Here is a 26,571-nt window from a genome sequence, read left to right as displayed (position 1 = left end):
CTACTTCCAACTAAATTTCGAGACGAAATTTCTTTTAAGGTGTGGGTAATGTAACAACCCGACTTTTTCCGTTACCTCATTTTAAAGCCCGTCTTTTTTTTAAAAATATAATCTTTCGACATCTATATTTGTAACGACCCGACTTTTTCGACTTGCTTTTGTGCCTTATGTTTTAGCGAAACTGCGTATTTGTGCGTACTGTGCTACTTTATACTCTGGAATCTTTATACACATGGCTTACTTTCATTTATGTGTTAAAACGTGCCTTTAAGTACGTAGGTTACTTAAGTTGATCACTGGAAACCTTTATGACCGTTAGTGTCACTTGATGTTACGAACAAACTGCGTACTGCGTACACGTTTAACTTTTGTCGTAATCGGAATATTATGACTACGAAATCTTAATTATTATTTTATAATAATAATTACTTGGGTTTTTGGATGCTTAATTACGCGTAGTAATTTACTTATGCTTACTAGTTAGTCTTGTTGGACTTTCTACCTTGTTGGGCCTTAGCCCACCCTACACTAGTTAGTGGACTATTTAATTAGCCCAATTATTATTAGCTAGTAACCCATTAATATGTAAGACAAATACCCATTTATTAGAGGGAACATACTAGCATTTATGTCAAGTATTATCCTTAATGTTGCATGGGATCCCAACATAAGCACCAACTTTAGACAACCATTAACCAAAAAGTAAACTTTTGTCCCCCTTGTCCCCCCCTCAAAATCACGGCCCAAACCCCCCTCCCCTTACCCCATTCACCTATAAATACTAGCCTTATTTTATCCATTTTATACTTGCTTTCATTTGTAATTCACACACACTCACTCTCTAATTCTCTCTAGTTCTTTCTCTCTCTAAAAGTGTAAGTATTTTGAATTTCTCTTCTTCTTCTTCTCCTTCTCATCATCACGAATTCATCATCATCATCATGGGTCTAGCTTTTTAGCTTTTGATCTTGATTACATCTTGTAGATTCAAACATGGATTTGAATCTTACAAGAACATGGAAGATTCAAGCTTTCTAGCTTTGAATCTTCACCTACTTTGTAGATCTATATTTTTTTAACTTTAATCTTGTTATTTTGTTATAAAGATTTAAACTTGTATTTGTAATCTTCATTTAACTTAAAGATCCAAGCTTTATGCTTCAAGATCTTCAAGAACAACCAAGATGCAAGCTAAGTTTTCTAAGTTTTCTAACTTATGATATCATTATTTTGTTATAAAGATCAAAACTTGTGTTTATGGTCTTCATGTAACTTAAAGATCCAAGCTTTATGCTTCAAGATCTTCAAGAACACTAAAAGTTCAAGCTTTCTAGCTTTGTGACCTTAAAACTTGTGTGAAAGGGATCCAAGCTCTCTAGCTTAGGGTTCCATCACTTCATTTGACTTAGATTATGTTCATACTTTCTTGATTGAAGTAAAGTTTGTAGCTTTAGTTGTAAATGTAACTTGTAATTGTGTTAAGACTAAGGATATGATGTAACCTTGGTTCATCATCCATCTAAGACTCTTAAATGAGTTGTGTTCTTACTTGGTCTTAACATATTGTATGTTGATGGTAGAATCTTGGTCAGGGTGATGCTAACCCATCAACGAGTTGTACACTTGAAGCTACAAGCATCAAGGATAAGAACCGCGATGAGCATCAAGCACTAAGAACCCCACCGGAGCACCTTGCTTACTGTTTTCGGGATCTGATCAGACCACCTGGGCTACTGGAAAGTTAATTTTCAGTTATTTCGGTTCGAGTAGATGATTTTCTGTTTAGACCTCGTCTTAATCCGAGTTACGGTTTAGGATTTATGGCCTTCCGAAAGTCACTACACCCTATTAACGTTGTGCTGAAATTTCTGACCTACTCGCACTTAAACCATCTCCATGGTCAAACGAAGATGAGTTTGGTTCTGGAAATTGGTCAGAAACTAGGGGACTCATATACGGAGCCATAGCCACTGATTACGCGTCTTTTAGATTTACGTAGGGGTCGTTGCAGCTGACCGAAGTCAGCCTATTGTTTCGATTTCTATTCTTGTCAAACTTACTTAGCTTTTATGATGATGAACGATGATGATGATGACACTTAAACTTATTTTATGCACTATTAGAACTTATGAGGATAACACACTGACCTAATAACCTTTGACTTAGGTTGACGACCTTTCGGACCGACTTACTACTCGCATACTTTCATTATCGACTTTACCGCTCTTATCACTGTGAGTTATAGCATTCCATTTTTACTTTAATTATTTTGGGACTGAGAATACATGCGCTTTTTACATTTCACATACTAGGCATGAGTACTTAAACTTTATATATGTGTGGGTTATACAACGGCATAAACTTTCCCATTAGCTCGGTAACGTTTAGTCATTGGTTTTTTGAACCGGTGAACGCGGATCTTAGATATGGATCCATAGGGTTTGACAACCCCACTCGGGCTAGTCGCGCTAGCATTTAACGGGTGTTTAATACTTCGTAAACATACGCACTCTCCAAGTGTACTTTTAGGGGGTTATAAACGTTAAGTTAGTTACCAAGTGCCCACGGTTAAACATATACTTTTCATACTGTTTTGATACGCTGTTTGAAGCACTGAAATCTCGTGGCCTACCTTACATTATTGTTACAACTTAAACTATAGCTCACCAACATTATTGTTGACATTTTAAGCATGTTTTCTCAGGTGCTTAGAGGTTTGTTGCTTCCACTGTTTAGACTTGCTGTCTTGGTGTTTAGACTTGCTGTTAAGGACCTGCTGTGCTAGAATTCCGCTGCATAATTTTTGAGATGTCTCAATCATGGAACTTTTCTTTTGCATTCGTAGTTTATGTTATTTTCAAATAATGACTTTGTAACGACCTTTGTGTCACGTTATCTTTTGTAAACGCTATCTTTTATGAATGCAAAACTGGTTTTCAAATAGCATGTAGTACTTGACCGTGTAAAGATCCTGTTGTTGACGAATCGTACACGATGGTTTTATACGAGGCGTCACATTTGGTATCAGAGCATTGGTTGTAGGGAATTAGGTTGCATTAGTAAGCCTAGACCGGACCGAGTAGGATTCACTAATAGGACTAATCTACAACTTGCTAGTTTACTTGTTTTCGCGAGACTTACTGCAAGCTGCTGCTTACTTTTACTATTATATGACGTATACTGCTACTTGAATTTCATTACTGCATGCTATTATCTGCTTTCGATTGCATGATACTTCTGTACAATTTATTGCCATGCTATTTACTGCTATAGGTGATCTAGATTGTCGTAGTTATTTTGCCTAATACGTGCTTGCTTTATGACTTACTGACATGAAAAAAGTTATTTTTCCCTATTCAGATGTCGGATGTCCCGCCCGTTATCATTTTGGAGAGCGACTCAGACTCACCCTCCACCTCGCCTGCCATTGTTGCCGATTCACAGATCCCGTCGTCAACACACTCCAGTGACTCTGGCGCTTTGTCCTCTGGAGCCAGTGGCCATGCACCTGACTCAGTGATCATCTCAGACGGACACGAGGATCCACCAGAGATTCCAGCTCCACTCATCCCAGGACCCTCAGAGCCACAGCACCATTCCAGTGGTGTTGTGATTCTTGGGGAATATGGGGACGTTCCGTTCCATAATGAGCATAACCATTGGTGCCGACGCCTTCCTAATGGACGTGTCGTACTGATTCCGCCTTTCAGATATCGGATTATGACTACCGGCCGAGCAGAGCCACCTCCAGATGTTTTTGACGACTCATCCTCTGATGACTCAAGTGACGAGGATTCCGACGAGGACCCTGAGGAGGCACCCGTGCAGCCACCCTCTACCCCGCCGAAGAAGCGGTATCGTTTCGATGGTACCATTATTCCAGGGGTTAACGGAGGTAGGTCGTTCGTTAGTGCACATGGACTGAGGACTAGGGTCACCGCCCGCAAGCGGGTTGTGCCGTATCCTGCCGATCCATTCGTGCGTAAGGCTTACCGTTGCGAACCATCTACTTCTGGCGCTGGACCATCTGCACCACCTGTACCGACTGCACTGCCTGCCCAACCATCTCCCTCCGTCGAGGAACTGACGAGGGAAATGGAGATCCTCCGTGCTCGGGTAACTGAGCTCGAGGACCAGATGTCCCACGTAATGGACATCCTTTACCCACCGTCACCATAGGGCATTGTAGTAGATTTCATTATGTAATCTCGTTTGTAGTTTTATGTTTTACTCATGTATTGTGCGAACTTATGCAGATGTATGCAACTTATTATTAATAAATGGAACTTAGTGTTGTTTACTTTTGTACGGTGTTCTGCTTACGTTACTGTATGTTATTTCTGTGGTATCTGTATCTAGTGCATTGCTTAGTTAACATGTGTTGCGTTGGTTCCATGATGTTTGCCATATACTATATTATTATTTATTAAATGCTGGATTTTGACTTAAGTCAAAATTTCTGTTTAGAAGAGCAATGGCAAATGGAAGAGCAGCGCCTACAGCAGCACAAATTGAGGAAATAATTGCGGGTGTACATGTAAGGGGTGTACATGTAAGGAGTTTCAAAGCTGCAACCCCCACAACTTTAGTGGTACTGAGGGGCCAGTTGGATTGACTAGATGGTTTGAAAAACTAGAAGCTGTGTGAAATGTCCCGTTCTTATTGATTAAAAACGTTCCATATTAATTGATTTCGTTGCGAGGTTTTGACCTCTATATAAGACGTTTTTCAAAGACTGCATTCATTTTTAAAACAAACCATAACCTTTATTTCATAAATAAAGGTTTAGAAAGCTTTACGTAGATTATCAAATAATGATAATCTAAAATATCCTGTTTACACACGACCATTACATAATGGTTTACAATACAAATATGTTACATCGAAATCAGTTTCTTGAATGCAGTTTTTACACAATATCATACAAACATGGACTCCAAATCTTGTCCTTATTTTAGTATGCAACAGCGGAAGCTCTTAGTATTCACCTGAGAATAAACATGCTTTAAACGTCAACAAAAATGTTGGTGAGTTATAGGTTTAACCTATATATATCAAATCGTAACAATAGACCACAAGATTTCATATTTCAATACACATCCCATACATAGAGATAAAAATCATTCATATGGTGAACACCTGGTAACCCACATTAACAAGATGCATATATAAGAATATCCCCATCATTCCGGGACACCCTTCGGATATGATATAAATTTCGAAGTACTAAAGCATCCGGTACTTTGGATGGGGTTTGTTAGGCCCAATAGATCTATCTTTAGGATTCGCGTCAATTAGGGTGTCTGTTCCCTAATTCTTAGATTACCAGACTTAATAAAAAGGGGCATATTCGATTTCGATAATTCAACCATAGAATGTAGTTTCACGTACTTGTGTCTATTTTGTAAATCATTTATAAAACCTGCATGTATTCTCATCCCAAAAATATTAGATTTTAAAAGTGGGACTATAACTCACTTTCACAGATTTTTACTTCGTCGGGAAGTAAGACTTGGCCACTGGTTGATTCACAAACCTATAACAATATATACATATATATCAAAGTATGTTCAAAATATATTTACAAAACTTTTAATACATTTTGATGTTTTAAGTTTATTAAGTCAGCTGTCCTCGTTAGTAACCTACAACTAGTTGTCCACAGTTAGATGTACAGAAATAAATTGATAAATATTATCTTAAATCAATCCACGACCCAGTGTATATGTATCTCAGTATTGATCACAACTCAAACTATATATATATTTTAGAATCAACCTCAACCCTGTATAGCTAACTCCAACATTCACATATAGAGTGTCTATGGTTGTTCCGCAATATATATATAGATGGGTCGACATGATAGGTTGAAACATTGTATACGTGTCTATGGTATCTCAAGATTACATAATATACAATATAAGTTGATTAGGTTATGGTTGGAATAGATTTATTACTAACTTTCACGTAGGTAAAATGAGTAGTTTTTATCAATCTTGTTTTACTCGCTATTTCTTCGTTTCTAATCCGTTTTGAGTGATTCCAGTGGCCACGGTTTCATATTGAACTTAACTTTATGAATCTAAACAGAAAAAGTATAAGTTTATAATCGGAAATACAAGTTACAAGTCGTTTTTGAAAGAGGTAGTCATTTCCGTCGAAAGAACGACATCTTGATGACCATTTTGAAAAACATACTTTCACTTTGAGTTTAACCATGATTTTTGGATATAGTTTCATGTTCATAAGAAAAATCATTTTTCCAGAAGTATAGCTTTTAAATCAAAGTTCTTCTTAGCTTTTAATTATCCCAACCAAAACAGCCCCCGGTTTTACTACGACGGCGTATATCCAGTTTTATGGTGTTTATCGTGTTTCCGGGTTTTAAATCATTAAGTTAGCATATCATATAGATATAGAATATGTGTTTAGTTGATTTTAAAAGTCTAGTTAGAAGGATTAACTTTATTTGCAAACAAGTTTAGAATTAACTACTATGTTCTAGTGATTACAAGTTTATAACGTTGAATAAGACAGCTTTTTATGTATGAATCGAATGATGTTATGAATATCATTACTACCTCAAGTTCCTTGGATAAACCTACTAGAAATAAGAAAAATGGATCTAGCTTCAAAGGATCCTTGGATGGCTTGAAAGTTCTTGAAGCAGAATCATGACACGAAAACAATTTCAAGTAAGATTTCCACTCGAAATAAGATTGTTATAGTTATAGAAATTGAATTAAAGTTTGAATATGATTATTACCTTGTATAAGAAATATAACCTACTGTAAGTAATAAAGGTTTATTGATCTTGGATGATTACTTGGAATGGATTTAGAAAACTTGTAAGTAAACTTGCAATCTTAGAAGTATTCTTGATTTTATGAAACTAGAACTTTTAGAATTTATGAAGAACACTTAGAACTTGAAGATAGAACTTGAGAGAGATTAATTAGATGAAGAAAATTGAAGAATGAAAGTGTTTGTAGGTGTTTTTGGTCGTTGGTGTATGGATTAGATATAAAGGATATGTAATTTTGTTTTCATGTAAATAAGTCATGAATGATTACTCATATTTTTGTAATTTTATGAGATATTTCATGCTAGTTGCTAAATGATGGTTCCCACATCTGTTAGGTGACTCACATGGGCTACTAAGAGCTGATCATTGGAGTGTATATACCAATAGTACATACATCTAAAAGCTGTGTATTGTACGAGTACGAATACGGGTGCATACGAGTAGAATTGTTAATGAAACTGAACGAGGATGTAATTGTAAGCATTTTTGTTAAGTAGAAGTATTTTTATAAGTGTCTTGAAGTCTTTTAAAAGTGTATGAATACATATTAAAACACTACATGTATATACATTTTAACTGAGTCGTTAAGTCATCGTTAGTCGTTACATGTAAGTGTTGTTTTGAAACCTTTAGGTTAACGATCTTGTTAAATGTTGTTAACCCAATGTTTATAATATCAAAAGAGATTTTAAATTATTATATTATCATGATATTATGATGTACGAATATCTCTTAATATGATATATATACATTAAATGTCGTTACAACGATAATCGTTACATATATGTCTCGTTTCAAAATCAGTAAGTTAGTAGTCTTGTTTTTACATATGTAGTTCATTGTTAATATATTTAATGATATGTTTACTTATCATAATATCATGTTAACTATATATATAACCATATATATGTCATCATATAGTTTTTACAAGTTTTAACGTTCGTGAATCACCGGTCAACTTGGGTGGTCAATTGTCTATATGAAACCTATTTCAATTAATCAAGTCTTCACAAGTTTGATTGCTTAACATGTTGGAAACACTTAATCATGTAAATAACAATTTCATTTAATATATATAAACATGGAAAAGTTCGGGTCACTACACTGTGTTCCGTGTAAGCAACTGCTCAGAGACGAACAAAACCAAGTATGCCTCCTGTAAGCTATCGGATGGCGTCCTAACCTGGTGGAACATACTTGCTCAGGACAAAGGCATTGACGAGGCTTATGCTACTCCTTGGGAAGAATTTAAGGGAGCCATGATCGAAGAGTACTGCCCCAGAACAGAGATACAGAAAATGGAGGCTGAGTTCTGGGAGTTGAAGGTTGTGGGAAACGATCTTGATGGTTACAACCGTAGGTATCTGGAATTAGCACTGATGTGTCCCACGATGGTTACCCCAGAGTTTAAGAGAATGGAACGATACTTGTGGGGAATTTCCAAGTCCATTCAGGGAAATGTTGAAATGTCCCGTTCATATTGATTATAAACGTTCCATATTAATTGATTTCGTTGCGAGGTTTTGACCTCTATATGAGACATTTTTCAAAGATTGCATTCATTTTTAAAACAACCATAACCTTTATTTTATCAATAAAGGTTTCAAAAGCATTACGTAGATTATCAAATAATGATAATCTAAAATATACTGTTTACACACGACCATTACATAATGGTTTACAATAGAAATATATTACATCGACATATGTTTCTTGAATGCAGTTTTTACACAATATCATACAAACATGGACTCCAAATCTTGTCCTTATTTTAGTATGCAATAGCGGAAGCTCTTAGTATTCAACTGAGAATAAACATGCTTTAAACGTCAACAAAAATGTTGGTGAGTTATAGGTTTAACCTATATATATCAAATCGTAACAATAGACCACAAGATTTCATATTTCAATATACATCCCATACATAGAGATAAAAATCATTCATATGATGAACACCTGGTAACCGACATTAACAAGATGCATATATAAGAATATCCCCATCATTCCGGGACACCCTTCGGATATAATATAAATTTCGAAGTACTAAAGCATCCGGTACTTTGGATGGGGTTTGTTAGGCTCAATAGATCTATCTTTAGGATTCACGTCAATTAGGGTGTCTGTTCCCTAATTTTTAGATTACCAGACTTAATAAAAAGGTGAATATTCGATTTTGATAATTCAACCATAGAATGTAGTTTCACGTACTTGTGTCTATTTTGTAAATCATTTATAAAACCTGCATGTATTCTCATCCCAAAAATATTAGATTTTAAAAGTGGGACTATAACTCATTTTCACAGATATTCCCTTCCTCAGAAATAAGACTTGGCCATGGATCGATTCACGAACCTGTACAAATATGTACATATATATCAAAGTATGATCAAAATATAATTACAACCATTTTTATTATGTTTTAAATATTTGAGTGTATTAAGTCAGCTATCCTCGTTAGTAACCTACAACTAGTTATCCACAGTTAGATGTACAGAAATAAATCGATATATATTATCTTGAATCAATCCACGACCCAGTGTATACACGTCTCAGGCTAGATCATAACTCAAAGTATATATATTTTTAGAATCAACCTCAACCCTGTATAGCTAACTCCAACATTACTGCATATAGAGTGTCTATGGTTGTTCCAAATAATATATATATATGGGTCGATATGATACGTCAAAACATTTGCATACGTGTCTATGGTATCCCAATATTACATAATATATTAGAATACATGTATAATATAATATAAGTTAGCTAAGATATGATTTGTATAGATTTGTTAAACATTTCCCTTAGCTAAAAAGATCAATAATATCCAATCTTGTTTTACCCATAACTTCTTCATTTTAAATCTATTTTGAGTGAATCAAATTGCTATGGTTTCATATTGAACTCTAATTTAAGAATCCAAATAGAAAAAGTATAGGTTTATAGTCGGAAATTTAAGCTACATGTCAATTACTAAAGAGGTAGTCATTTCTGTCGAAAAAACGACATCTTGATGACCATTTTGAAAAACATACTTTCACTTTGAGTTTAACCAAGATTTTTGGATATAATTTCATGTTCATATGAAAAATCATTTTCCCAGAAGAACAACTTTTAAATCAAAGTTTATCATAGTTTTTAATTATACAAACCAAAACAGCCCCCGGTTTCACTACGACGGCGTATATCCGATTTTATGGTGTTCATCGTGTTTCCAGGTTTTAAATCATTAAGTTAGCATATAATATAGATATAGAACATGTGCTTAGTTGATTTTAAAAGTCAAGTTAGAAGTATTAACTTTTGTTTTCGAACAAGTTTAGAATTAACTAAACTATGTTCTAGTGATTACAAGTTTAAACCTTCGAATAAGATCGCTTTATATGTATGAATCGAATGATGTTATGAACATCATTACTACCTCAAGTTTTCTGGATAAAACTACTGGAAATGAGAAAAATGGATCTAGCTTCAAAGGATCCTTAGATGGCTTGAAAGTTCTTGAAGCAGAATCATGACACGAAAACAGTTCAAGTAAGATTTTCACTCGAAATAAGATTGTTATAGTTGTAGAAATTGAATCAAAGTTTGAATATGAATATTACCTTGAATTAGAAAGATAACCTACTGTAAATAACAAAGGTTCCTTGATCTTAGATGATTACTTGGAATGGATTAGAAAGCTTGGAAGTAGACTTGCAAACTTGGAAGTATTCTTGATTTTTATGAAACTATACTTATGGAATTTATGAAGAACACTTAGAACTTGAAGATGGAACTTGAGAGAGATCAATTAGATGAAGAAAATTGAAAAATGAAAGTGTTTGTAGGTGTTTTTGGTCGTTGGTATATGGATTAGATATAAAGGATATGTAATTTTGTTTTCATATAAATAAGTCATGAATGATTACTAATATTTTTGTAATTTTATGAGATATTTCATGCTAGTTGCCAAATGATGGTTCCCACATGTTTTAGGTGACTCACATGGGCTGCTAAGAGCTGATCATTGGAGTGTATATACCAATAGTACATACATCTAAAAGCTGTGTATTGTACGAGTACGAATACGGGTGCATACGAGTAGAATTGTTGATGAAACTGAATGAGGATGTAATTGTAAGCATTTTTGTTAAGTAGAAGTATTTTGATAAGTGTCTTGAAGTCTTTCAAAAGTGTATAAATACATATTAAAACACTACATGTATATACATTTTAACTGAGTCGTTAAGTCATCGTTAGTCGTTACATGTAAATGTTGTTTTGAAGCCTTTAGGTTAACGATCCTGTTAAGTGTTGTTAACCCATTGTTTATTATATCAAATGAGATGTTAAATTATTACATTATCATGATATTATGATATATTAATATATCTTAATATGATATATATACAATTAAATGTCGTTACAACGATAATCGTTACATATATGTCTCGTTTCGAAATCATTAAGTTAGTAGTCTTGTTTTTACATATGTATTTCATTGTTAATATACTTAATGATATGTTTAATTATCATAATACCATGTTAACTATATATATATATATATATATATATATATATATATATATATATATATATATATATATATATATATATATATATATATATATCCATATATATGACATCATATAGTTTTTACAAGTTTTAACGTTCGTGAATCACCGGTCAACTTGGGTGGTCAATTGTCTATATAAAACCTATTTCAATTAATCAAGTCTTAACAAGTTTGATTGCTTAATATGTTGGAAACACTTAATCATATAAATATCAATTTCATTTAATATATATAAACATGGAAAAGTTCGGGTCACTACAGTACCTACCCGTTAAATAAATTTCGTCCCGAAATTTTAAGCAGTTGGAGGTGTTGACGTATCTTCTGGAAATAAGTGTGGGTATTTCTTCTTCATCTGATCTTCTCGTTCCCAGGTGAACTCGGGTCCTCTACGAGCATTCCATCGAACCTTAACAATTGGTATCTTATTTTGCTTGAGCCTTTTAACCTCACGATCCATTATCTCGACGGGTTCTTCAATGAATTGTAGTTTTTCATTGATTTTAATTTCGTCTAAAGGAATAGTGAGATCTTCTTTAGCTAAGCACTTCTTCAGATTCAAGACGTGAAAGGTATTATGTACATTTGCGAGTTGTTGAGGTAATTCAAGTCGGTAGGCTACTGGTCCGACACGATCTAAAATCTTGAATGGTCCAATGTATCTTGGATTTAGTTTTCCCCGTTTACCAAATCGAACAACGCCTTTCCAAGGCGAAACTTTAAGCATGACCATATCCCCAATTTCAAATTCTATATCTTTCCTTTTAAGGTCTGCGTAGATCTTTTGTCGACTCTGAGTGGTTTTCAACCGTTCTTGAATTTGGATGATTTTCTTTGTAGTTTCTTGGATTATCTCCGGACCCGTAATCTGTCTATCCCCCAATTCATTCCAACAAATTGGAGATCTACACTTTCTACCATAAAGTGCTTCAAACGGTGCCATTTCGATACTCGAGTGGTAACTGTTGTTGTAGAAAAATTCTGCTAATGGTAGATATCGATCCCAGCCGTTTCCAAAATCAATAACATATGCTCGTAGCATGTCTTCAAGAGTCTGTATCATCCTTTTGCTCTGCCCATTGGTTTGTGGATGATAGGTAGTACTCATGTCTAGACAAGTTCCCAATGCTTGTTGTAATGTCTGCCAAAACCTTGAAACAAATCTGCCATCCCCATCAGAGATAATAGAGATTGGTATTCCATGTCTGGAGACGACTTCCTTCAAATACAGTCGTGCTAACTTCTCCATCTTGTCATCTTCTCTTATTGGCAGGAAGTGTGCTGATTTGGTGAGACGATCAACTATTACCCAAATAGTATCAAAACCACTTGCAGTCCTTGGAAATTTAGTGATGAAATCCATGGAAATGTTTTCCCATTTCCATTCCTGGATTTCGGGTTGTTGAAGTAGACCTGATGGTTTCTGATGCTCAGCTTTGACCTTAGAACACGTTAAACATTCCCTACGTATTTAGCAATATCGGCTTTCATACCCGGCCACCAAAAGTATTTCTTGAGATCTTTATACATCTTCCCCGCTCCGGGATGTATTGAATATCTGGTTTTATGTGCTTCTTTAAGTACCATTTCTCTCACATCTCCAAAACTTGGTTCCCAAATCCTATCAGCCCTATATCGAGTTCTGTCTTCCCGAATATTAATATGTTTCTCTAATCCTTTGGGTATCTCATTCTTCAACTTTCCTTCTTTTACAACCCCCTGTTGCGCCTCCTTTATTTGAGTAGTAAGGTTAGTACGAATAATTATATTCATAGCTTTTACCCGTATAGGTTCTCTGTCCTTTCTACTCAAAGCGTCGTCTACCACCTTCGCCTTTCCCGGGTGGTATCGAATCTCAAAATCATAATCATTCAATAGTTCAATCCACCTGCTTTGTCTCATATTCAGTTGCTTCTGATTAAATATATGTTGGAGACTTTTGTGGTCGGTATATATAATACTTTTGACTCCATATAAATAATGCCTCCAAGTCTTTAATGCAAAAACAACAGCACCCAATTCCAAATCGTGAGTTGTATAATTTTGCTCGTGAATCTTCAATTGTCTAGACGCATAAGCAATCACCTTCGTTCGTTGCATTAATACATAACCGAGACCTTGCTTTGATGTGTCACAATAAATCACAAAATCATCATTCCCTTCAGGCAATGACAATATAGGTGTCGTAGTTAGTTTTTTCTTCAATAACAGAAATGCCTTCTCTTGTTCATCCTTCCATTCAAATTTCTTCCCTTTATGCGTTAATGCAGTCAAGGGTTTTGCTATTTTGGAGAAATCTTGGATGAATCTTCTGTAGTAACCAGCCAATCCTAAAAATTGACGTATATGCTTCGGAGTTTTTGGGGTTTCCCACTTTTCAACGGTTTTGATCTTTGCTGGGTCCACCTGGATACCTTCTTTGTTCACTATATGACCGAGGAATTGAACTTCTTCCAACCAAAATGCACACTTTGAAAACTTAGCGTACAGTTTTTCTTTCTTTAATACTTCTAGCACTTTTCTCAAATGTTCTTCGTGCTCTTGATCATTTTTTGAGTAAATAAGTATGTCATCGATGAAAACAATGATAAACTTGTCAAGATATGGCCCACACACTCGGTTCATAAGGTCCATGAACACAGCTGGTGCGTTAGTCAATCCAAACGGCATAACCATAAACTCGTAATGACCATAACGCGTCCTAAAAGCAGTTTTTGGAATATCATCCTCCTTTACTCGCATTTGATGATATCCAGAACGTAAATCGATTTTCGAATAAACCGATGAGCCTTGTAGTTGATCAAATAAGTCATCAATTCTCGGCAGTGGATAACGGTTTTTGATGGTAAGTTTATTCAACTCTCTGTAGTCAATACACAACCTAAATGTACCATCCTTCTTCTTGACAAACAAAACAGGAGCTCTCCATGGTGATGTGCTTGGTCGAATGAAACCACGTTCTAATAGTTCTTGCAGTTGGCTTTGCAGTTCTTTCATCTCGCTGGGTACGAGTCTGTAAGGAACACAAACTATTGGTGCAGCTCCTGGTACAAGATCTATTTGAAATTCAACGGATCGATGTGGGGGTAATCCCGGTAATTCTTTCAAAAATACATCGGGAAATTCTTTTGCGACGGGAACATCATTGATGCTCTTTTCTTCAGTTTGTACTTTCTCGACGTGTGCTAGAACAACATAGCAACCTTTTCTTATTAGTTTTTGTGCCTTCAAATTACTAATAAGATGTAGCTTCGTGTTGCCCTTTTCTCCGTACACCATTAAGGGTTCTCCTTCTTCTCGTACAATGCGAATTGCATTTTTGTAACATACGATCTCTGCTTTCATCTCCTTCAGCCAGTCCATGCCAACTATTACATCAAAACTCCCTAACTCTACTGGTATCAAATCAATCTTAAATATTTTTCTACCCAGTTTAATTTCTCTATTCCGGCATATATAATCTGCTGAAATTAATTTACCGTTTGCTAATTCGAGTAAAAATTTACTATCCAACGGCGTCAATGGACAACTTAATTTATCACAAAAATCTCTACTCATATAGCTTCTATCCGCACCCGAATCAAATAAAATGTAAGCAGATTTATTGTCAATAAGAAACGTACCTGTAACAAGCTCCGGGTCTTCCTGTGCCTCTGCTGCATTAATATTGAAAACTCTTCCGCGGCCTTGTCGTTCGGGCAATTTCTAATAATGTGGCCCGATTTTCCACATTTATAACAAACTACATTGGCATAACTTGCTTCGACACTACTTGCTCCGCCATTACTCGTTCTGACACCATTTGTTCCTTTCGTTCTGTTAACCCCTGGTCCGTAGACCTCACACTTCGCCGCGCTATGACCATTTCTTTTACACTTGTTGCAAAATTTTGTGCAGAACCTCGAGTGATACTTTTCACACCTTTGGCATAGCTGCTTCTGATTGTTGTTGTTGTTGTTGTTGCGGTTGTTATTGTTGTTAGGATGATTGTTGTAGTTGTTGTTGTTGTTGTTGTTGTTTTGCCATTTGTTGTAGTTGCGATTGATGTTGCGATTGTTGGGATAGTTGTTGTTGTTTTGGTGACTCTTATCACCGTTTTCCTCCCATTTTCTTTTGACTAGCTTCACGTTGGCCTCTTCGGCCGCCTGTTCTTTAATTCTTCCCTCAATCTGGTTCACTAGTTTGTGAGCCATTCTACATGCCTTTTGTATAGAGGTAGGCTCGTGTGAACTTATATCTTCTTTGATTCTCTCCGGTAACCCTTTCACAAACGCGTCGATCTTCTCTTCCTCATCTTCGAACGCTCTCGGACACAGTAGGCACAATTCTGTGAATCGTCTTTCGTACGAAGTAATATCGAATCCCTGTGTTCGTAACCCTCTAAGTTCTGACTTGAGCTTATTGACCTCGGTTCTAGGACGGTACTTCTCATTCATCAAGTGCTTGAATGCTGACCACGGTAGCGCATAAGCAGCATCTTGTCCCACTTGCTCTAGATAGGTATTCCACCATGTTAACGCAATACCTGTGAAGGTATGCGTAGCGCACTTCACTTTATCTCCTTCAGCACACTTACTTATGGCAAAGACCGATTCAACTTTCTCGGTCCACCGTTTCAATCCGATTGGTCCTTCGGTCCCATCAAATTCTGAAGGTTTGCAGGCAGTGAATTCCTTGTAGGAGGATCCTACACGATTTCTTGTGCCGTTAGCTATATTGCTAGATTCAGAATTATTGTTGGTATGTAGCGCGGTCTGTACTGCGGCTATGTTTGAAGCAAGAAAGGCACGAAATTCCTCTTCGCTTATATTCAAGGTGTGTTGAGTAGTCGATGCCATTTCCTTCAAAATAGTCAAATGAAACAAGTTAATCATACAGAATATTAAGAGTAGTCAATAGTATCTCGTAGCATAATATGAACTCATTTATAAAAGCTTTTTCTTTATATTAGCGTTTTATAAGTTTAAATTCGGGTACTACCTACCCGTTAAGTTCATACTTAGTAGCTAATATACAATTCAACTACTACAATTCCATATGAAAAACTTGATTATAATAATATATCACATACAAATATTCTTCAAACTTACAACTTCGCTATATTACATATAACTTGAAATATAGTACACTATGATACAGGACAGTTTTGAAGATAAATCTAGTTAATACGCAAGTTGTTCACCAAAGGAAATAAATACATGTAATTCATAAGTCCAGAAACAAGTCATGCATTCTGGTTTTACTAAGACGACTTCCCATCCTTGGTCTTGTGGAAAATAATCGTTATGACCATTAGCTAGGCAGCATGTTGTAATGTCGTCAAAAGGATGAGGGTTTCATAATGTCCAACAGCCCCGTAATAATCTAAAAACCTTGTTTCTCACCCCAACTACTGAATCCGTCACTTGGGGGAAGTTTTATTTAAAAGCTGCAATCCGATGTTCTTTTTCTCACTTTGGTAAGAAGCGAACATCACTAACTTGTAAGCATAACATGCTTCTTTATGTTGCATGTTAGAAGCTCTTTCTAATTCACAAAATCCTATGCTGGGATATGTTGAGTCAAAATAGGTTCTTAACCCGTAGCGTAAAATTGCATTTGGGTTCCCCGCATTTAACGCTTTAAAGAAAACACGGCGTAACTTACGGTCTCCCCAATGTGATATACCCCACCTATCAAAGGAAAGCCTTTTATAAACTAAGGCAATTCTGGAAAGTCCTTCAAATGTTTGACAAGTTAATTTCCCCATAACTAAATGTGCTGATGAATTCTGACCGACTCTAGACAAGATTTCCTCAATCATATCCTCTTGTAGGTCTTCTAAAATATTCGGTTGTCTACCCTTAACGTCCATTTTGTTTTTATACCGTAAAATAGACAAGGATTAGATTCGTAAAAACAAACAATACAAGCAATTTTTACATAGAACATAAAAGTACAAGCACACTACAATACATTTATTACACAACATGCTCACACCCCTCTAATCTGAATCACTGATTTCTTCTTCTTCGGACTTGGTTCTTTTTCCTAATCTTCTAGGGATATATGATGTTCCTCTAATACGAGTCATCATTTTCCACATTGGTTTAGAAAAACCTGGTGGTTTAGAGGTTCCCGGGTTATTGTCACGATATTGAAAATACGGGTGTTGACGGTACATATAAAGTTCATCGGGGTCGGAATCAGGTTTCTCTATTTTGATATCTTTTCCCCTATTATTTTCTTTTGCCTCATTAAATTGGGTCGGGGTAATTTCTATAACATCATCGGAATCCTCATCAGGATCCGATTCATCGGAAAATTGGTAATTTTCCCAATATTTTGCTTCCTTAGCGGAAACACCATTGACCATTATTAACTTTAGTCCATTGGTTGAGGATTTTCTTTTAGTTGACCGATTTTCTGTGGTTCCTACTATTCCCCCCTCCGGAACCTCTTCTTCTTCCGGTTCCTCTTCTTCCGGTTCCGTTTCCTCTTCTTCCAGTTCTTCGGGAACTTGTGAATATTGCCAATATATATTCGACTCTTCGTTATTATTAGGTGAGTCAATGGGATTTGTGCTAGAGGTAGACATATATCACACAATATGAAACATGTTAAGAGATTAATATATCACATAATATTTACATGTTAATAATATATAGTTTACAACAAAAATGTTAAGCAATCATTTTTAAAGAAAACACGGTCGAAGTCCAGACTCACTAATGCATCCTAACAAACTCGATAAGACACACTAATGCAAATTTTCTGGTTCTCTAAGACCAATGCTCGGATACCAACTGAAATGTCCCGTTCATATTGATTATAAACGTTTCATATTAATTGATTTCGTTGCGAGGTTTTGACCTCTATATGAGACGTTTTTCAAAGACTGCATTCATTTTTAAAACAACCAAAACCTTTATTTTATCAATAAAGATTTCAAAAGCATTACGTAGATTATCAAATAATGATAATCTAAAATATACTGTTTACACACAACCATTACATAATGGTTTACAATAGAAATATATTACATCGACATATGTTTCTTGAATGCAGTTTTTACACAATATCATACAAACATGGACTCCAAATCTTGTCCTTATTTTAGTATGGAACAGCGGAAGCTCTTAGTATTCACCTGAGAATAAACATGCTTTAAACATCAACAAAAATGTTGGTGAGTTATAGGTTTAACCTATATATATCAAATCGTAACAATAGACCACAAGATTTCATATTTCAATATACATCCCATACATAGAGATAAAAATCATTCATATGGTGAACACCTGGTAACCGACATTAACAAGATGCATATATAAGAATATCCCCATCATTCCGAGACACCCTTCGGATATGATATAAATTTCGAAGTACTAAAGCATCCGGTACTTTGGATGGGGTTTGTTAGGCTCAATAGATCTATCTTTAGGATTCTCATCAATTAGGGTGTCTGTTCCCTAATTCTTAGATTACCAGACTTAATAAAAAGGGGCATATTCGATTTCGATAATTCAACCATAGAATGTAGTTTCACGTACTTGTGTCTATTTTGTAAATCATTTATAAAACCTGCATGTATTCTCATCCCAAAAATATTAGATTTTAAAAGTGGGACTATAACTCACTTTCACAGATATTCCCTTCCTCGAAAATAAGACTTGGCCACGGATCGATTCACGAACCTATACAAATATGTACATATATATCAAAGTATGATCAAAATATAATTACAACCATTTTTATTATGTTTTAAAGATTTGAGTGTATTAAGTCAGCTATTCTCGTTAGTAACCTACAACTAGTTGTCCACGGTTAGATGTACAGAAATAAATCGATATATATTATCTTGAATCAATCCACGACCCAGTGTATACACGTCTCAGGCTAGATCACAACTTAAAGTATATATATTTTTGGAATCAACCTCAACCCTGTATAGCTAACTCCAACATTACTGCATATAGAGTGTCTATGGTTGTTCCAAATAATATATATACATGGCTCGATATGATATATCAAAACATTTGCATACGTGTCTATGGTATCCCAAGATTACATAATATATTAGAATACATGTATAATACAATATAAGTTAGCTAGGATATGATTTGTATAGATTTGTTAAACATTTCCCGTAGCTAAAAAGATCAAAAATATCCAATCTTGTTTTACCCATAACTTCTTCATTTTAAATCTATTTTGAGTGAATCAAATTGCTATGGTTTCATATTGAAATCTAATTTAAGAATTCAAATAGAAAAAGTATAGGTTTATAGTCGGAAATTTAAGTTACATGTCAATTACTAAAGAGGTAGTCATTTCCGTCGAAAGAACGACATCTTGATGACCATTTTGAAAAACATACTTTCACTTTGAGTTTAACCAAGATTTTTGGATATAGTTTCATGTTCATATGAAAAATCATTTTCCCCGAAGAACAACTTTTAAATCAAAGTTTATCATAGTTTTTAATTATTCAAACCAAAACAGCCCCCGGTTTCACTACGACGGCGTATATCCGATTTTATGGTGTTCATCGTGTTTCCAGGTTTTAAATCATTAAGTTAGCATATCATATAGATATAGAAAATGTGTTTATTTGATTTTAAAAGTCAAGTTAGAAGTATTAACTTTTGTTTTTGAACAAGTTTAGAATTAACTAAACTATGTTCTAGTGATTACAAGTTTAAACCTTCGAATAAGATAGCTTTATATGTATGAATCGAATGATGTTATGAACATCATTACTACCTCAAGTTTTCTGGATAAAACTGCTAGAAATGAGAAAAATGGATCTAGCTTCAAAGGATCCTTGGATGGCTTGAAAGTTCTTGAAGCAGAATCATGACAAGAAAACAGTTCAAGTAAGATTTTCACTCGAAATAAGATTGTTATAGTTGTAGAAATTGAATCAAAGTTTGAATATGAATATTACCTTGAATTAGAAAGATAACCTACTGTAAATAACAAAGGTTCCTTGATCTTAGATGATTACTTGGAATGGATTAGAAAGCTTGGAAGTAGACTTGCAAACTTGGAAGTATTCTTGATTTTTATGAAACTATACTTATGGAATTTATGAAGAACACTTAGAACTTAAAGATGGAACTTGAGAGAGATCAATTAGATGAAGAAAATTGAAGAATGAAAGTGTTTGTAGGTGTTTTTGTTCGTTGGTATATGGATTAGATATAAAGGATATATAATTTTGTTTTCATGTAAATAAGTCATGAATGATTACTAATATTTTTGTAATTTTATGAGATATTTCATGCTAGTTGCCAAATGATGGTTCCCACATGTGTTAGGTGACTCACATGGGCTACTAAAAGCTGATCATTGGAGTGTATATACCAATAGTACATACATCTAAAAGTTGTGTATTGTACGAGTACGAATACGGGTGCATACGAGTAGAATTGTTGATGAAACTGAATGAGGATGTAATTGTAAGAATTTTTGTTAAGTAGAAGTATTTTGATAAGTGTCTTGAAGTCTTTCAAAAGTGTATAAATACATATTAAAACACTACATGTATATACATTTTAACTGAGTCGTTAAGTCATCGTTAGTCGTTACATGTAAATGTTGTTTTGAAGCCTTTAGGTTAACGATCCTGTTAAGTGTTGTTAACCCATTGTTTATTATATCAAATGAGATGTTAAATTATTACATTGTCATGATATGATGATATATTAATATATCTTAATATGATATATATACAATTAAATGTCGTTACAACGATAATCGTTACATATATGTCTCGTTTCGAAATCATTAAGTTAGTAGTCTTGTTTTTACATATGTAGTTCATTGTTAATATACTTAATGATATGTTTAATTACCATAATACCATGTTAACTATATATATATATCCATATATATCACATCATATAGTTTTTACAAGTTTTAACGTTCGTGAATCACCGGTCAACTTGGGTGGTCAATTGTCTATATAAAACCTATTTCAATTAATCAAGTCTTAACAAGTTTGATTGCTTAACATGTTGGAAACACTTAATCATATAAATATCAATTTCATTTAATATATATAAACATGGAAAAGTTCGGGTCACTACAAATGTCACCTCTTCTAAGCCACCCAACATCCCGGAAGCTATGCGCATGGCGCACACCCTGATGAACCAGATCACCCGCAAGGAACCTGAGAAAGCGAAATCAGAATCGGGGACTAGTCATGAGAAGCATAAGTGGGATGGAAACAAGGGAAAGGTCTTTGATCAAAACCCAGCTAAGAGGCATAAGGGTTTCAAGGGAATCAACGACTGGAGGAACCCCAACCCGACCCCTAGCTCGAACCCCAACTACAAGGGTACTCTACCGTAGTGCAAGAGGTGCTACAAGCACCATACTGGGTACTGTAATGTAGTCTGTGAAAAGCGCAAAAGGACCGGGCATATTGGTAAGGACTGCAAGATTCCCACCCCAACGGTGAAGACAAACCCTACTGGACCAAGGCAGTGCTATGAGTGCGGACAACAGGGCCACTTTAGGAATGAATGTCCCAACAAGCGAAAGGATGGCGGACCACCACGTGGAAGAGCTTTCAATGTAAACGCAAGGGATGCATGTGAGAACCCCGACTTTGTTACATATATATTCACTATCAACAATCTATTAGCTTCTGTCCTATTTGATACTGGTGCCGATAGGAGCTATGTTTGTAGACACTTTCGCTCTAAGATAGATTGGTCGTTAGTTCCTTTAAAGGAGAGTATGCTTGTTGAGGTAGCCAATGGAAAACTTGAGAAAGTTGACCAAATTGGTCGAGGAGCTATTATCAACATAGCTGGTGTGGATTTTGAGATTGACTTGATACCCATCAAATTGGGAAGCTTTGATGTGATTGTCGGTATGGACTGGTTGACCAAAGTAAGGGCCGACGTTATCTGTGGATATAAAGCTCTTCGTATACCCCGCGGAGATGGTGAGCCATTGATTATTTACGGAGAGAGATGTAGTTCGAAGCTAAACCTCATCAGTTGCATGAAAGCACAAAAGATCATGAAGAAAGGACGTCTTGCTATTTTAGCACATGTGAAAACGTTAGAAGCCGAGGTGAAGAGTGTGATTTATGTACGAGTTGTGAACGAATTTCCCGATGTCTTTCCGAAAGAATTGCCTGGATTACCGCCACCGAGAGCAGTGGAGTTCCAGATCGATCTAGTGCCGGGAGCTGCACCCGTAACTCGCGCACCTTATCGACTAGCACCTTCCGAACTGCAAGAGTTGCAGAGTCAACTGCAGGAATTGCTAGACCGTAGATTTATCCAACTGAGTTCATCGCCTTGGGGCGCACCTGTTTTATTTGTGAAGAAGAAGGACGGATCTTTCTGCATGTGTATTGATTATCGTGAGCTGAACAAGTTGACGATTAAGAATCGGTATCCCCTTCCCAGAATTGACGATCTTTTCAATCAGCTGCAAGGATCCAGCGTTTACTCCAAGATCGATTTGCGATCCGGTTATCACCAATTGAGGGTGAAGGAGAGTGAAGTGATGAAAACTGCGTTTAGAACCCACTATGGTCACTATGAGTTTCAAGTGATGCCATTCGATTTAACCAACACACCTGCCGTGTTTATGGACCTCATGAATCATGTATGCAAGCCATACCTGGATAAGTTCGTTATCGTTTTCATAGATGATATCCTCATCTATTCCCGAAGTGAAGAAGAACATGAACAACATCTTCGACTAGTGTTGGAACTCTTGAGACGAGAGCAACTTTATGCCAAATTCTCTAAGTGTGAATTTTGGTTGAAGGAAGTCCAATTTCTGGGTCATATTGTGAGTGATCAAGGTATCAAAGTTGATCCCGCGAAGATCGAAGCTATCAACAAGTGGGAAACTCCCACTACTCTGACTCACATCCACCAATTTCTAGATCTTGCCGGTTACTACCAAAGATTTATTGAAGGTTTCTCTCTGATTTTGTGACCTTTGACCGCGCTGACTCACAAAGGGAAGAAGTTCATTTAGGAAAAAGAACACGAATCAGCATTTCAAAACTTGAAGCATAAATTGACCACCGCAACTATCTTATCTCTTCCTGAAGGCAGTGATGATTTTGTCGTATATTGTGATGCCTCGAAAAATGCTTTTGGTTGCATATTGATGCAAAGATCGAAGGTTATTGCCTATGCTTCTCGTCAACTAAAGATTCACGAGCGAAACTACACAACGCACGATCTCGAGCTTGGAGCCGTTGTCTTTGCGCTCAAATTGTGGAGACATTATCTGTATGGAACTAAAAGTACCATCTTCACCGACCACAAAAGCCTCCAGCACATATTCGATCAGAAACAACTGAACATGAGGCAGCGACGATGGATCGAGACGCTGAACGACTATGATTGTGAACTTCGTTACCATCCTGGAAAGGCAAATGTTGTAGCCGATGCCCTGAGCCAGAAGGAGAGGACGGTACCTCTTCGTGTCCGCACCTTGAACATCATCATTCATTCAAATCTCAATAGCCAGATCCGAGTAGCTCAAGAAGAGGCTCTCAAGGAGGAGAATATTTCTCAAGAACACCTAAACATACTCGTTTCACGATTAGAGGTTAAGGAGACTGGACTCCGATGCTTTGCCGGAAGGATTTGGGTACCTAGTTATGGAGATCTACGAAGCCTTATACTAGATGAAGCCCGCAAGTTGAGATATTCGATTCATCCAGGAGCCGGTAAAATGTACCACGATCTTAAGGAACAGTATTGGTGGCCTAACCTTAAGAAGGATGTTGCAACTTACGTTAGTAAGTGTTTGACTTGCTCGAAAGTATAGGCCGATCATCAAAGGCCATCTGGATTACTTCAACAACCAAAAATCCCGCAATGGAAGTGGGAAAGGATAATGATGGACTTCATCACAAAGCTACCAATGACGGTAGGCGGTTATGATACCATCTGGGTTATCGTTGACCGACTTACCAAATCTGCACACTTCTTAGCCATGAAGGAAATGGATACGATGGAGAGACTCGCTCAACTATACATCAAAGAGGTTGTATCTCGTCATGGTGTACCCTTATCGATTATCTCAGATCGTGATACCCGTTTTGCTTCAAGGTTTTAGCGTTCTTTGCAAGAAGCCTTGGGAACTCGTCTCGACATGAGTACCACATATCACCCACAGACCGACGGTTAGAGCGAACGAATGATTCAGACTTTGGAGGACATGTTGCGTGCCTGTGTTATTGACTTCGGAAAGGCTTGGGAGAGACATTTGCCACTAGCTGAGTTCTCTTACAACAATAGTTATCATTCGAGTATTAATGCCGCACCTTTTGAAGTGTTGTATGGCCGCAAGTGCCGATCTCCTATTTGTTGGGCCGAAGTAGGCGAAAAGCAAATCACCGGACCCGAGGTAGTCCATGAAACAAAACCGAGAAGATTGTCCAAATTCAAGCGAGACTTAAGGCAGCCCGTGATCGCCAGAAGAGTTATGCCGACCTTAAACGTAAAAACTTAGAATTTAATGTGGGTGACCATGTAATGTTGAAGGTCGCAACTTGGAAAGGTGTGATCCGTTTTGGAAAGTGCAGAAAGTTAAACCCGCGATATATTGGTCCTTTTGAAATCTTGGAGCGTGTTGGACCCGTTGCTTACCGTTTGGATCTTCCGACTCAATTGAGCGCAGTTCACCCTACTTTTCACATGTCGAATCTGAAGAAATATCTTGCCGAACCTGAACTTATCATCCCTCTCAATGAGCTTACGATTGATGACAAACTTCACTTTATGGAAGAACCTGTCGAAATCATGGACCGAGAGGTTAAGACTTTGAAGCACAATAAGATTCCAATTGTTCGAGTCCGATGGAATGCCAAACGTGGACCCGAGTTTACTTAGGAACGAGAGGATCAGATGATGCAGAAGTATCCTCACCTCTTCCCGACTTCAACACCTGCCTCAGCTTAAATTTCGGGAGGAAATTTCCATTAACAGGTGGGTAATGTAACGACCCGACTTTTTTACTTGCTTTTGTGCCTTGTGTTTTAGCGAACCTGCGTATTTGTGCGTACTGTGCTACTTTATACTCTGGAATCTTTATACACATGGCTTACTTTCATTTATGTGTTAAAACGTGCCTTTAAGTACGTAGGTTACTTAAGTTGATCACTGGAAACCTTTATGACCGTTAGTGTCACTTGACGTTACGAACAAACTGCGTACTGCGTACATGTTTAACTTTTGTCGTAATCGGAATATTATGACTATGAAATCTTAATTATTATTTTATAATAATAATTACTTGGGTTTTTGGATGCTTAATTACGCATAGTAATTTACTTATGCTTGCTAGTTAGTCTTGTTGGACTTTCTACCTTGTTGGGCCTTAGCCCACCCTACACTAGTTAGTGGACTATTTAATTAACCCAATTATTATTAGCTAGTGACCCATTAATATGTAAGACAAATGCCCATTTATTAGAGGGAACATACTAGCATTTATGTCAAGTATTATCCTTAATGTTGCATGGGATCCCAACATAAGCACCAAGGATATGATGTAACCTTGGTTCATCATCCATCTAAGACTCTTAAATGAGTTGTGTTCTTACTTGGTCTTAACATATTGTGTGTTGATGGTAGAATCTTGGTCAAGGTGATGCTAACCCATCAACGAGCTGTACACTTGAAGCTACAAGCATCAAGGATGAGAACCGCGATGAGCATCAAGCACTAAGAACCCCACCAGAGCACCTTGCTTACTGTTTTCGGGATCTGATAAGACCACCTGGGCTATTGGAAAGTTAATTTTCAGTTATTTCGGTTCGAGTAGATGATTTTCCGTTTAGACCTCGTCTTAATCCGAGTTACGGTTTAGGATTTATGGCCTTCCGAAAGTCACTACACCCTATTAACGTTGTGCTGAAATTTCTGACCTACTCGCACTTAAACCGTTGCCACGGTCAAACGAAGACGAGTTTGGTTCTGGAAATTGGTCAACAATTAGTGGACTCATATACGGAGCCATAACCACTGATTACGCTTCTTTTCGATTTACGTAGAGGTCGTAGCAGCTGACCGAAGTCAGCCTATTGTTTCGATCTCTATTCTTGTCAAACTTACTTAGCTTTTATGATGATGAACGATGATGATGATGATACTTAAACTTATTTTATGCACTATTAGAACTTATGAGGATAACACATGACCTAATAACCTTTGACTTAGGTTGACGACCT

This window comes from Rutidosis leptorrhynchoides, chromosome 8 (genome assembly GCF_046630445.1).
Source record: "Rutidosis leptorrhynchoides isolate AG116_Rl617_1_P2 chromosome 8, CSIRO_AGI_Rlap_v1, whole genome shotgun sequence".
Taxonomy (NCBI): domain Eukaryota; kingdom Viridiplantae; phylum Streptophyta; class Magnoliopsida; order Asterales; family Asteraceae; genus Rutidosis; species Rutidosis leptorrhynchoides.
Note: the sequence above shows the minus strand (reverse complement) of the source record.